The sequence below is a fragment of the Equus przewalskii genome, chromosome 17 (genome assembly GCF_037783145.1).
Source record: "Equus przewalskii isolate Varuska chromosome 17, EquPr2, whole genome shotgun sequence".
In the NCBI taxonomy this organism is placed as follows: domain Eukaryota; kingdom Metazoa; phylum Chordata; class Mammalia; order Perissodactyla; family Equidae; genus Equus; species Equus przewalskii.
Window position 1 is genome coordinate 8,991,314 of NC_091847.1, and position 10,829 is coordinate 9,002,142.

Genomic DNA, 10,829 nt, shown 5'->3' on the forward strand with positions numbered 1-10,829 from the left:
CCTCCTCCTTCCTTGGTCTGTTTTCTCTCTATTAGTGTCAATATTTATTAATTCTTTCCTCCTTATTTCTTTTGGTCAGTTTCGTTGTTCTTTTTGTGTTGTTTAACATGATAATTAAATTATCTTGTGTGCTCTTTCTCCTTCGTTGTCTTCTTCAGCAACGAAGTAACTTTAACACGTGTTTGGCCCCGCTCTGCTTTTGATGCATCCCACAGGTTTGGGAGGAAGTGTTCTCCTTTTTTATTACTTATAAGATAATTTACAATTTCAGAGTGGATACTTTGTAGAGGAGGGACAAACTCTTCCTCTCCACTCTTAGGATCACCGGCCGGAGCCAGGAAATCAAACTGATAAAAGACAGGGTAACAGGAGAAAAAACCTAAAGATGTACCTACGCACATGAGTTCACAAAGAAACGTGACTCAAGGAGGCGGTTAAATTTGGGGCTCAGAGACCATCTTGGTAAAGGGCGATAAAGTGTGGAGAAGAAGCGAGACAAAGGCAAGGGCTTTGGAGCTTCTGCAGATGAGTAAGTTTGGGAAGGAGACTAGCAAATACATGGCAAACAAGGGCTGCTTCGTAAGGCGTGTTTTACAGATGAGAATCATCTCAGATGAGGCGCTGCCTCCTGTCTGCAGGGTACTTGTCTTCCTGCAGCAGGAGAGGGAGACACCTTCACAAACGGAAGTGTCTGCTACCTTTACAAAGGGAAATTTACGTCCTGCTTTTAGACAGAAAAGGGGAGGGCAGAGAGCCGTTTGCCATCAGCTCGCAACAATCCTTAGCCGAGTGGCATCTGATCCCCTTCATCTTCTTTGATATAATGATTGGGGAGTGTATTTCCTAATTTCCAAGTAGTTAAAATTCTGCTTACTTTTTAAATTTTTACTATGTTGGATTATGATCAGAAAAGTAAGGTTGACACTTTTTTGAATTTGTTCATTATTATTTTGTTTTTTTGACAAAAACATGATCAATTTTTGTAAATGCTCCATGGACATAAAAAAATTTTCAATGTGAGAGACATTTCTCTATATGTCTATTAAATTATATATTAATAATTATTTGCTTTTGCTACATGGTTAATTAATTTTTATCTATTAGGAATTTTTTTTAAGTTAAAAAAAATTTTTTTTGAGGAAGATTAGCCCTGAGCTAACATCTGCCACCAATCCTCCTCTTTTTTGCTGAGGAAGACTTGCCCTGAGCTAACGTCCATGCCCATCTTCCTCTACTTTATATGTGGGATGCCTGCCACAGCATGGCTTGACACGCAGTGCCATGTCGGCACCCAGGGTCTGTACCAGTGAACCCCAGGCCACCAAAGCAGAATGTGCAAACTTAACCGCTGCACCACCTGGCTGGCCCTATTAGGGATATTTTTGATAGTGTTTTCTTTATGTATTCAGCTCCTAAGTTGTTTAGTGCATGTAGGTTTATTTCTATCATATCATCTTCATTAATTGTATCTTTTATCATTTCATAATATCCTTCTATTCAGGTTGATGATACTTTTACCTTAATTTTTACTACTTTTGCTTGTTTTCCTATCTTTGTCTGTCCCTTTAATTTCAGCCTGTATATATCACTTCATTTTATCTACACTTCTCATTATCAGCATATGGGTGGGTTTCCATTTTAATCCGATTTAACACTCTATCTTTCTTTGGGAGAATTTGGTCTTCCTTTTCCCCCCCAGATTTGATTAAATTGCTATTTATTTCTTTTTTCGCCCTTTTTTTTAAAGATTTTTTTTTAAATTTTTTTCCTTTTTCTCCCCAAAGCCCCCCAGTGCATAGTTGTAGATTCTTCGTTGTGGGTCCTTCTAGTTGTGGCATGTGGGATGCCGCCTCAGCGTGGCTTGATGAGCAGTGCCATGTCTGCGCCCAGGATTCGAACCAACGAAACACTGGGCCGCCTGCAGCGGAGCACGCAAACTCAACCACTCGGCCACGGGGCCAGCCCCCTTTTTTTCCCCTTTTTAATTGGTGAGTTCTAGCATACTTTTTAAAGTTCTACTGCTCATTAGTATTCACGTTTCTCTCTGCTACTACATAAAAAACAAATAAATATTTTCACCTCTAAAATTTACCTTCCTTCACAGCTTTACTCTTTCCCAAAGGAAATTGTTCAAATCAGTATTTTTCAAACAGTGAGTTCCAATCCTCTAATGAGTTGTAAAATTAATTTAGTGGGTTGTGATCACTTTTAAAATAAAAAAAGAATTATAATAGAAAAATTCAGAGAACATAAAACATAGTAAAAATTTTGTTTCAAAAAACCGTGCCTTTGGGCCAGCCCAGTGGCGTAGCAGTTAAGTTCGCACATTCTGCTTCAGCAGCCCAGTGTTCGCCAGTTCAGATCCCGGGTGCAGACGTGACACCGCTTGGCACGCCATGCTGTGGCAGGCGTCCCACATATAAAGTAGAGGAAGATGGGCATGGATGTTAGCTCAGGGCGGGTCTTCCTCAGCAAAAAGAGGAGGATTGGCAGCAGATGTTAGCTCAGGGCTAATCTTCCTTTAAAAAAACCCCAAAACTGGTGATTTTGATTACAGGCATACCTTGGAGATATTGTGGGTTTGGTTCCAGACCACTGCAAAAAAGCAAATATCACAAGAAAGGGAGTCACACACATTTTTTGGCTTCCCAGTACATATAAAAGTTATGTTTACACCGTACTGCAGACTATTGTGTGCAATAACATTATACCTGGAAAAACAATGTATATACCTTACTTAAAAAATACTTTATTGCTAGAAAATGCTAACCATCATCTGAGCCTTCAGCAAATCACAGTCTTTTTGCTGGTGGAGGGTCTTGTAGAAAATGCAATACCTGCGAAGTGCAATAAATTGAAGCACAATAAAACAAAGCATGCCTGTGGACCTGTGGGTGTGTGCACGCATTTGTGTACTGGGTCATGATAGAAAATGCATTTCTTAAAATGAGTATGTGGGGGACGAAGAATTTTTCTCTACCCTTGTAAGTTCTTCTGGCTGCTCTAAGAATTAAATTAGATTAACAAGAAAACATAAAATTTAATTTCATACATATGGGGGCTCCATTAGAATATGAGGCCTGAAGACATTCTGGCATTGAGGTTTATATGCTATTCTGAGCTAAAGAGAAGGGGGTAGGGGTCTGGGGCTTCAAAGGGGAGGAAGACAATTCACGGGAAGACGGGAGAAGCAAATGTTTGGTGAACACAGGTTTGCCGTGTGTGCAGAGACAACGGGACACAGAGAACTTTGTTACCCAGGCCCTGCTGAGCTCCCCACCACAGCTCACCCTGCTCCTCGTATTTGTCTCTGGCGATAGTTCTCCTTCCAAACACACCCTCCACCTAAATTCTTCTGGGTGGTTAAGGGGAGGGAGCTAAAGGAAAACTGCCTCGCGCCCCAGACACACATTTCGTGGTGGCGAATTTGGCTCCCCTCCAGCCCCGTCACAAAGTTCGACATCTACTGGGTTAAACGCGTTCATATTTCTCGTCGGGTGACAAAGGATCGAGTTGCGAGGCCTCGCCTGTTCCGTGAAAATTATGAGCGGGAAATTGTTTTCTCTTTTAAAGTTTATTTTCCCATTCAAAATCAGAGAGCTGAACCCTGAGAGAAATTTAGAGCAGTGATTCTCAAATTTAAGGGTGTGTAAGAATCACCTGCCGAGCTTGATAAACCACTGATTCCTGGCCCCACCTGAGATTTTGATTAGGCTTTCTGGCCTGAGGCCCATGAACTTGCATTTCCAGCAAGTTCCCAGGTGATGCTGATGCTGCTGGTACGAGAGCCATGTCGTTGAGGCAATGATGTGGAGCAGCGATTCTCAAACCTGCGCATGCCTCAGAATCACCTAGAGGATTCGTTAACACAGAGCGCTGGGTCCGGTCCCCAGCTTCTGACTCAGCAGGTCGGGGGTGGAGCCTGAGAGTCTGCATTTCTAACAAGTTCCCAGGCGATGCTGCTGCCGCTCGTCCTGGACTCACACTCTGAGAAGCGCTCCTTTAGAGGAAGGAAAGGTCAGCTTTGGTGGAGGGCATCAAGGAAAGGGAAGGAGAGAAGCCCGGAGCTGAGAGAGGACCTGCCTCCACAGTGAGGGCTCTAGGCAGCCTGGGGCCCAAGCCAGGCCACTAGGGGCCTAGTGGATTTTCCACAATAGGGAGAGGAAATAAACCATAAACAACCCACTGGGCCAACTGCCCAACAACAGTAGCCATGGGCCTGTCAACAGCCAGCCCCTAGGCCACTCGGCAGGAGACAGATGTGTAAGTAAGTGAATGCTACTGGCTATTGGTTTGAGCCAAGATGGAGGTAGAATTTGTCAGCAAGATTGTCCTCTTTCTGGGATATTTCACCCTCACCCTCAAAAGGCCCTAAAGATATTAAGGCAGAAGTATTTCAGTGAGGGGAGAGGGGTCTCATGAAGGAAATAGGAAGACAGTGGAAGGGATTTCCCCCAGGTTAAGAAGAAATAATTGTGTATGTATGTGTGTGTAGGAGCGAGACCTAGGGCTCCCTGAGCAGCAGGGCTGGACCCTGGGGAGCGGCCAGGCTCCGAGGAAAATGGCTGCCTGAATCTAGGGCGCCCCCTCTCCCCTCCAAGTGTCACATGGCACAGAAGCAGCATAGCCTCGGGGCTAAAAGGAACCTCGCCTACCCAGACCAGGGTGATTCCTAGTAATCTGTGTGAATGATGGCCACGAGGAGAAGGGGATTCAGGTGTGCAAAAGGAAAAGTGCCCCTTGCAGCAGCACTTGCCTAGGAGATAACAAGACTGAATGTTGTGTTTCACCGCTATTGGTACTCCTCAGTTAAAGCTGATAAAGGATGGTGCACTTTGCCTGACCCCAGGATGCCAGGCCCTTGCAGGACCTCACTGTCAAATTAACAAACAGAAACGTCATTAAATTGGAGTCAGGAGGCCAAGAGGGGGAGCTCTCAGGCCCTACATGGACAGCAGAGCCCAGCAGGAAGAAGAAAGACTTCCTCTTGTTGACTGGCTGGAAGCTCGGCCAATGAGAGGCTGTCACAACGCAGCATGTGAAAAGCCCCGCCCCTCTGGACTCTGTTTGCAACAGCCTTTCCGACTGCGGCTTCGCTGTAGGAAGGAGCTTCTGCTCCCTTGCTGCTGGGGGACTTGCACGTGGCTTGCCAAGGTTGCAGACCCTAACTTGCAATTCTTTGCTGATCTTAGCCACCTGTGAAAACTTGTGGGCTTACTCGGTTTGTCCAGAGTGCTAGTTTTCAGAGCTTGCCTAGAGTGACCGTCTTTCTAGTCCTTGACAGCTGACAACACACACACATTTTGTTCTCAGGGTCCTACTCTGAGTCAGTTTCTTCCCTGGCAGGGGTTCTCTTGCAAGCTGACAGACTCAGCTTCGTGACCCTCCACCTCTGCTGGTCTTCATTTTCTTTTCTGGTGTCTGGAGGTCCTACCAAAATTACCCTGACGAACCTCACTTTGCTGAGGCCAGTGTTGCTGGACTCTGAGCCGAAAGGTGCCCTTTTGTGCTCGGGTTTGGTCTTGTGGGGCCCCAGCCTGTGGGTGATTCTCGCAGTGCTGACAGAACTGCGCTCACTCTGCATCCCTGGGTTTATTCTTGTTAACTGAGGGTGACCCAGTTACCGTATCTTGTGACTTTTTCTAATTCCCAGCAGGCCTCTGTGAGACTATTTTAACTTCCAAGTTTTGTCAACTGAGCTTTCAGTCTTGGTGGCTTTTCAGGAGAAAAGCGACAATCGTGTCATTTCCTGAGCTTGCTTTCAGTCTGTCCTCTGGCTGAAGAAGGCGTCCCTTCTGTGGGTTCTGCGTTAAAGTGGGGGCTGCCGTGCTCGGAACTCTCCACCCCTCCCTCGAGGGGCGTCCTCAGGCCTGTGACGCACGCAGCCTTTCGGCTGGGCTGCACCGCCTGTCGATAGTGTGCCCTCTGGGATCATCGAGGCCAGGCAGGCAGCTCTCACACTTGGTGGGAGAAATTTCATGAATCAGATTACAAGGTTTCTTAAATTCTTTGGGAGCTCTTGTGCTAATTGGTTTATGGAAACTTATGAGTCCTTATATTAATTTTTTTAAAACCGCAAGAATTTCCAAAAGAAAAAATTGATTTCCAATGTTTTAAATGTTTTGGGTCTTTTAAGAAAACCATTCCTGCTGAGACAGCAGCTCTAAAGGGAAACAAAGATTTGGGTTAATGACATTGGTTATTATGTTACAAATAGAAGGTTATTAGGTTATAGCTCAGTGCTTTCTACAGTTGAAAGTGTTAATAGTTGTTATTAATGTAAAAAGAGGAAAATTCCAAACAATATTTCTTTCTTTTTTTTCAGGAAGATTGGCCCTGAGCTTACATCTGTTCCCATCTTCCTCTACTTTATATGTGGGACGCCTGCCACAGCATGGTTTGATAAGCAGTGCATAGTTCCACAACCAAGATCCAGGATGGTGAACCTTGGGCCGGCAATGCAAAGCACACAAACTTAACAGCTACGCGCCACCAGGCCAGCCCCTTGTTACTGAACCAGGTTCGTGTTTGCCCCCCTCCACTCCTCCCCCCGAGAAAGCCAAACAGTGAGATGACAACATCGCAGCAGAGAGAGGGTTTACTTCCAAGGCAACCAAGTGAGGAAGTGGGAGCATGAGCCCCAAATTTGCTTCCCCAAAAAAAGGGACTCAGTGATATTTATGGGATGGGGCAAGGTGGTCTGAAATGTGGAGTGAGGTGATTGGAGGTGAGGAGAGGATGAGGTAATCCATGATCTGCACAAGCGTAGTCAGACTTCATGACTCTTCATAGGACCCATGTTCACAAAATGGCGGTATTAGCATGATCAGAGGGTGGAGTTTTTAGCCTCTTGATGTCGAAAGGTTGCCTATCAGACATCTGCTTGAGCTCCGTTGAGAGGTTGGTGGCCTCAACTGGCCTGAAGTGGACAAGGAGTTCTAATTCCTGAAATCAGCTCACACACCCATTACCATGGTGACCCAGGCTCCAGGGAGATGTTATCTATAGGACTCTGGTGGGAGTCAGGTAGCAGATTGCCTAAACAGCACAGTTACCAATGGCTGGGTTAAACAGCTAAAAGCTATAATCAGTAACTGCAAAGAGGAAAAAACTTTAGTACCTAGATACTTAATCATCAATGGCTGTTTGCTGGTTTCAATCCCCCCTATTGTTTGGTCACTTCTCATTCTTGAGGGATTTGGGGCGATGACCGATCTAGCTACTGCCTGCTAGATTGGGGCGGAGATCTGGGTTAAAGGAATGACATTTTTAGCACTCATTTGGAAATCTTCTCATGTTCCTGGCTTACCAGAAGGACAAGAAGTATAGACAACCCAAATTTTCACAGTCCCTGAAAAATAGACCTAATCCCAGTGGGGCCTCCATCTGTTCTCCAGGTGGGGAAGACATCTGGTCTCAGTTTCTGATAGTCTTTTGTTTTACTGGAGATGCATCAGAGACCAGAGCAATGGCCTATACCCTGATCTTTCAGTTGTCACTGATGATGGCCATCAGCACAGACTCTCTACCTGGGGGTCATCACATTCCTAAGGAACTCAAAAGAACAAACTTATCAAATTATAGCAGCTGACAGGGTCCATAAAATCTACAGAGCATGTCTGGGTTAGTTAATCAGAGGTCATTCAAAGTTACAATATGGTTTCTTCTTTACAATATGGCTTCCCTTATGTTAACCTTGTGTTAACCCGTATCAATCCCCCCTTTTGTTGTTCATCTTCAATCTTGAGGGGTTATCCTGTTGGTGAGGAGCATAGGTTGTTCCATCTCATTGGACCAGTCCCTTAGTAAGACGGTGATGCAGGTGGGCTCCCAAAGTTCAGCCCATATTGTGTTAGCAAGTAACCAGGTATTTAATACGAAGTATTTCTAGAGAGACAAAAAGAAAAACATGGTTAATGGTGGGTGCAAATTATAAACCAGCAAATTATAAACCTTTCTGAGTCCAGGCAGCAGACAGTCAAAAGATTTCTGGGCGTCAGAATCAAAGCATCTTTTGCAGTTTGAAATGTCTCTGATGATGTTATCAGGTCTTTAGGTATCTTACTGAGTGTCTTACATAGCAACAGACGTGAATTCTCTTAAGTCTATATTAATTTGTCCAGCTTCAGTTTGCAAAGGTTCAGGAAAAAGGGCAGGTTCAGTTCTCAATGATTCCAAATGAAAATAATGGGAAAAAAATTGAAAACATTAATTTGGAGATTTGTGGCCAGATATTTCAAGAGACTAGAAGAATTCAGATCCAGTCCAGTTAACAGATATAAAATAAAAACCTCAAAGACAATTATCAGGACTAGAACCTAATATCCATGAATGCGTACTATAGCTTTTATTGAAACATAATTTTTCTCTCTGAAATCACCCTCATTTTTACCAAAGATAGCCAAATTAAGACTAATTGGTTTGCAAGATAAGTTTACTTTCAAGAAAATTGCCTCAATTATTTACAGAAGTACAGTAAGAATAGCAACTGATTATATAGGTTCTTTCAAATCTGCTTTGCTGGAACTCTTTCTGAGGAATCTCAGGTTGAACTTTAAAGGCCTCTCGAGGCCAAGAAAACCAAGCCAAAGACTTGTCATCAGATTTTGCCTGCAATACCTACAGATTTGGGTGGATTCCTCTCTTCTTGAGGACCTCCAATATATTTCAAGTTCCAGGCGCCTGCCAGATAAGTGACCTTCCTTACTTACCAGGGGTCCTGGAATCCTTGTAAACAAGGTACCAGGCCAATATTTCCAAGTGGCTTTGTTCCACAAAGTCCAACCCTTGTTTCTTAAAAGCTGTCTGGTCATATCTGAGTCTATGCCAGTTTCTCTCAAATATGACATTCCAGTCAAAGCCTTGGTAAGATAACCAATGTTTCCAATTGTGTCCTGTTATAAGGAGAACAGACTCTTATTGAACTTATGGCAAATAACTACATTGCCATGAAAACGATACTCACTCATTAAGAGTTTCCAAATCCTGGAGGGATCAGGCAGGGAGAAAAATAAGCGTTTCAAATCTGCTTACAAAGGTATAATTTATCAAATTGATATGTCATAGTTAGCATGAGAGAAAAAGAGAAAAGACTTCCTTAAATCTGGAAACAGAACATCAAAAAATCAGCAATATCTCAAATGAAAAGTCCTATAAATCATAATCATCCTCATCAGTTCATTCAGTCCTGTGTAATCAATTCTTGATCTTAATCTTCTGTTAGCAGTTGTATGAGGTCATGAGTTTCTCTGTTAGAGTTCTGTAATTTCTTACCCAGTTCAGTTTTACGATCTGAAAGTTTATTAGAAACCTTATTCTAGCTGGCCCAGTGGTGCAGCAGTTAAGTGCACACATTCTGCTTCGGCGGCCCTGGGTTCACCGGTTCGGATCCCCAGTGTGGACATGGCACCGCTTGTCAAGCCATGCTGTGGCAGGCGTCCCACATAGAAAGTAGAGGAAGATGGGCATGGATGTTAGCTCAGAGCCAGTCTTCCTCAGCAAAAAGAGGAGGATTGGCAGCAGATGTTAGCTCAGGGCTGATCTTCCTCAAAAAAAAAAGAAAGCACTGCAAAGAAATCTTAACCTGTTTGGGGCTGGCCCCGTGGCCGAGTGGTTAAGTTCATGCACTCCACTGCAGGCGACCCAGTGTTTCGTTGGTTCGAATCCTGGGCACGGACATGGCACTTCTCATCAAACCACGCTGAGGCAGCGTCCCACATGCCACAACTAGAAGGACCCACAACGAAGAATATACAACTATGTACCGGAGGGGTGCTTTGGGGAGAAAAAGGAAAAAATAAAAATCTTTAAAAAAAAAAAAAAAGGAACCTTATTCTAGAGTGTCAGAGTCCTTTCCATGAATTTCTCTGAAGATGAAACATTTTGTGAAAGCATCAGAGTAAAACAATAACTGTCTGTAAACAACAAGATCCCAAAATGGCAACTGACAAAGAAATTTGGTTAGTTTTGTGACATATAATACTTTAAAATAATAACCAGAATTGTGGCTGACAACCAGGACCAATCAGAATTTTAGGAATGTTATATAATTTTTAAAACATTTATATCAATAACATTGACTCACATAATACCACCCTAGAAAGTTTATCATCACTTATTTGACAATGTTTCCCATGTAATTTAACATACCAAATAAGCCTAATTAGCTTAGTGTCTTCCTCCTTCTAGGAAGCGAGAGGAAATTTCCTTGAGAAGTCTCAGGGGCCCTCTGAAAATCCTCAGAGAAATTCTCTTCCTTCTTCCAAGCCAAATGAAAGTATTCAGGATTTGAATATTTTGGTGGTGGGGAGAGCTTGTCAAAAACATCAAAAGGTTTTAAAACACTTGTTCAGATCGGAAACCATGCTCAGTCATCCATTCAAAGTGACAACAGAACCAGTCAAGGGCAAACAGCTAAAACAGTCAAAAGATCTGAATAGAGACCCCAGTCTTTCTGAACAGAGGGAATTATTGTAACAAAACATAGATTTTCTGTCTTTTAGGTAGACTTATCAAAACTAAAGAAAAAGCCTTTTATAACTTCTTTATCAAGAGCAGACCAAAGGTCAAGAAAATTATCCTTTAGAGAGAGAAAACAAAATTTTAATTTTTGTACCAGCTTATTGTTTTTTTCATTAAAACTCATTTACTTAATTGGATTTACTTTAATCTTAGCCAACTTGACAAGGCATAAAACTCCCTTCAGAATTTCTCTTTCACAAACCTTCTATAACTTTCTTTTTACATTCAGAATTTGTCCCATGCTTCCTTTCTTCCCTTCTAGTACTTGAGGACAAATTTATCTTTCTTAACCTAACAAACAAAAATAC

The 10,829-nt window shown here is 43.1% G+C and overlaps 2 long non-coding RNA genes across 3 annotated transcripts in view; one reads left to right on the forward strand and one right to left on the reverse strand.

Moving 5' to 3' along the window:
• The first annotated feature begins 5,069 nt into the window (after positions 1-5,069).
• The window catches only part of LOC139076745 (uncharacterized), a 145,356-nt gene continuing 139,596 nt past the window's right edge, over positions 5,070-10,829 (forward strand). The window contains exons 1-2 of one of the 2 annotated variants that reach the window (XR_011528652.1): positions 5,070-5,154; positions 6,326-6,520. This is a non-coding gene — a long non-coding RNA (uncharacterized lncRNA). Of the gene's footprint in view, positions 5,155-6,325; positions 6,521-9,637; positions 9,829-10,829 lie in introns of those variants that run through there. The other variant, XR_011528651.1, reaches the window with a different exon arrangement.
• Positions 6,581-9,774, reverse strand: LOC139076747 (uncharacterized). Its single transcript, XR_011528654.1, has 2 exons — positions 8,966-9,774; positions 6,581-7,887 (listed from the first exon to the last, which is right to left on the reverse strand). It is a non-coding gene; the product is annotated as an uncharacterized lncRNA (long non-coding RNA).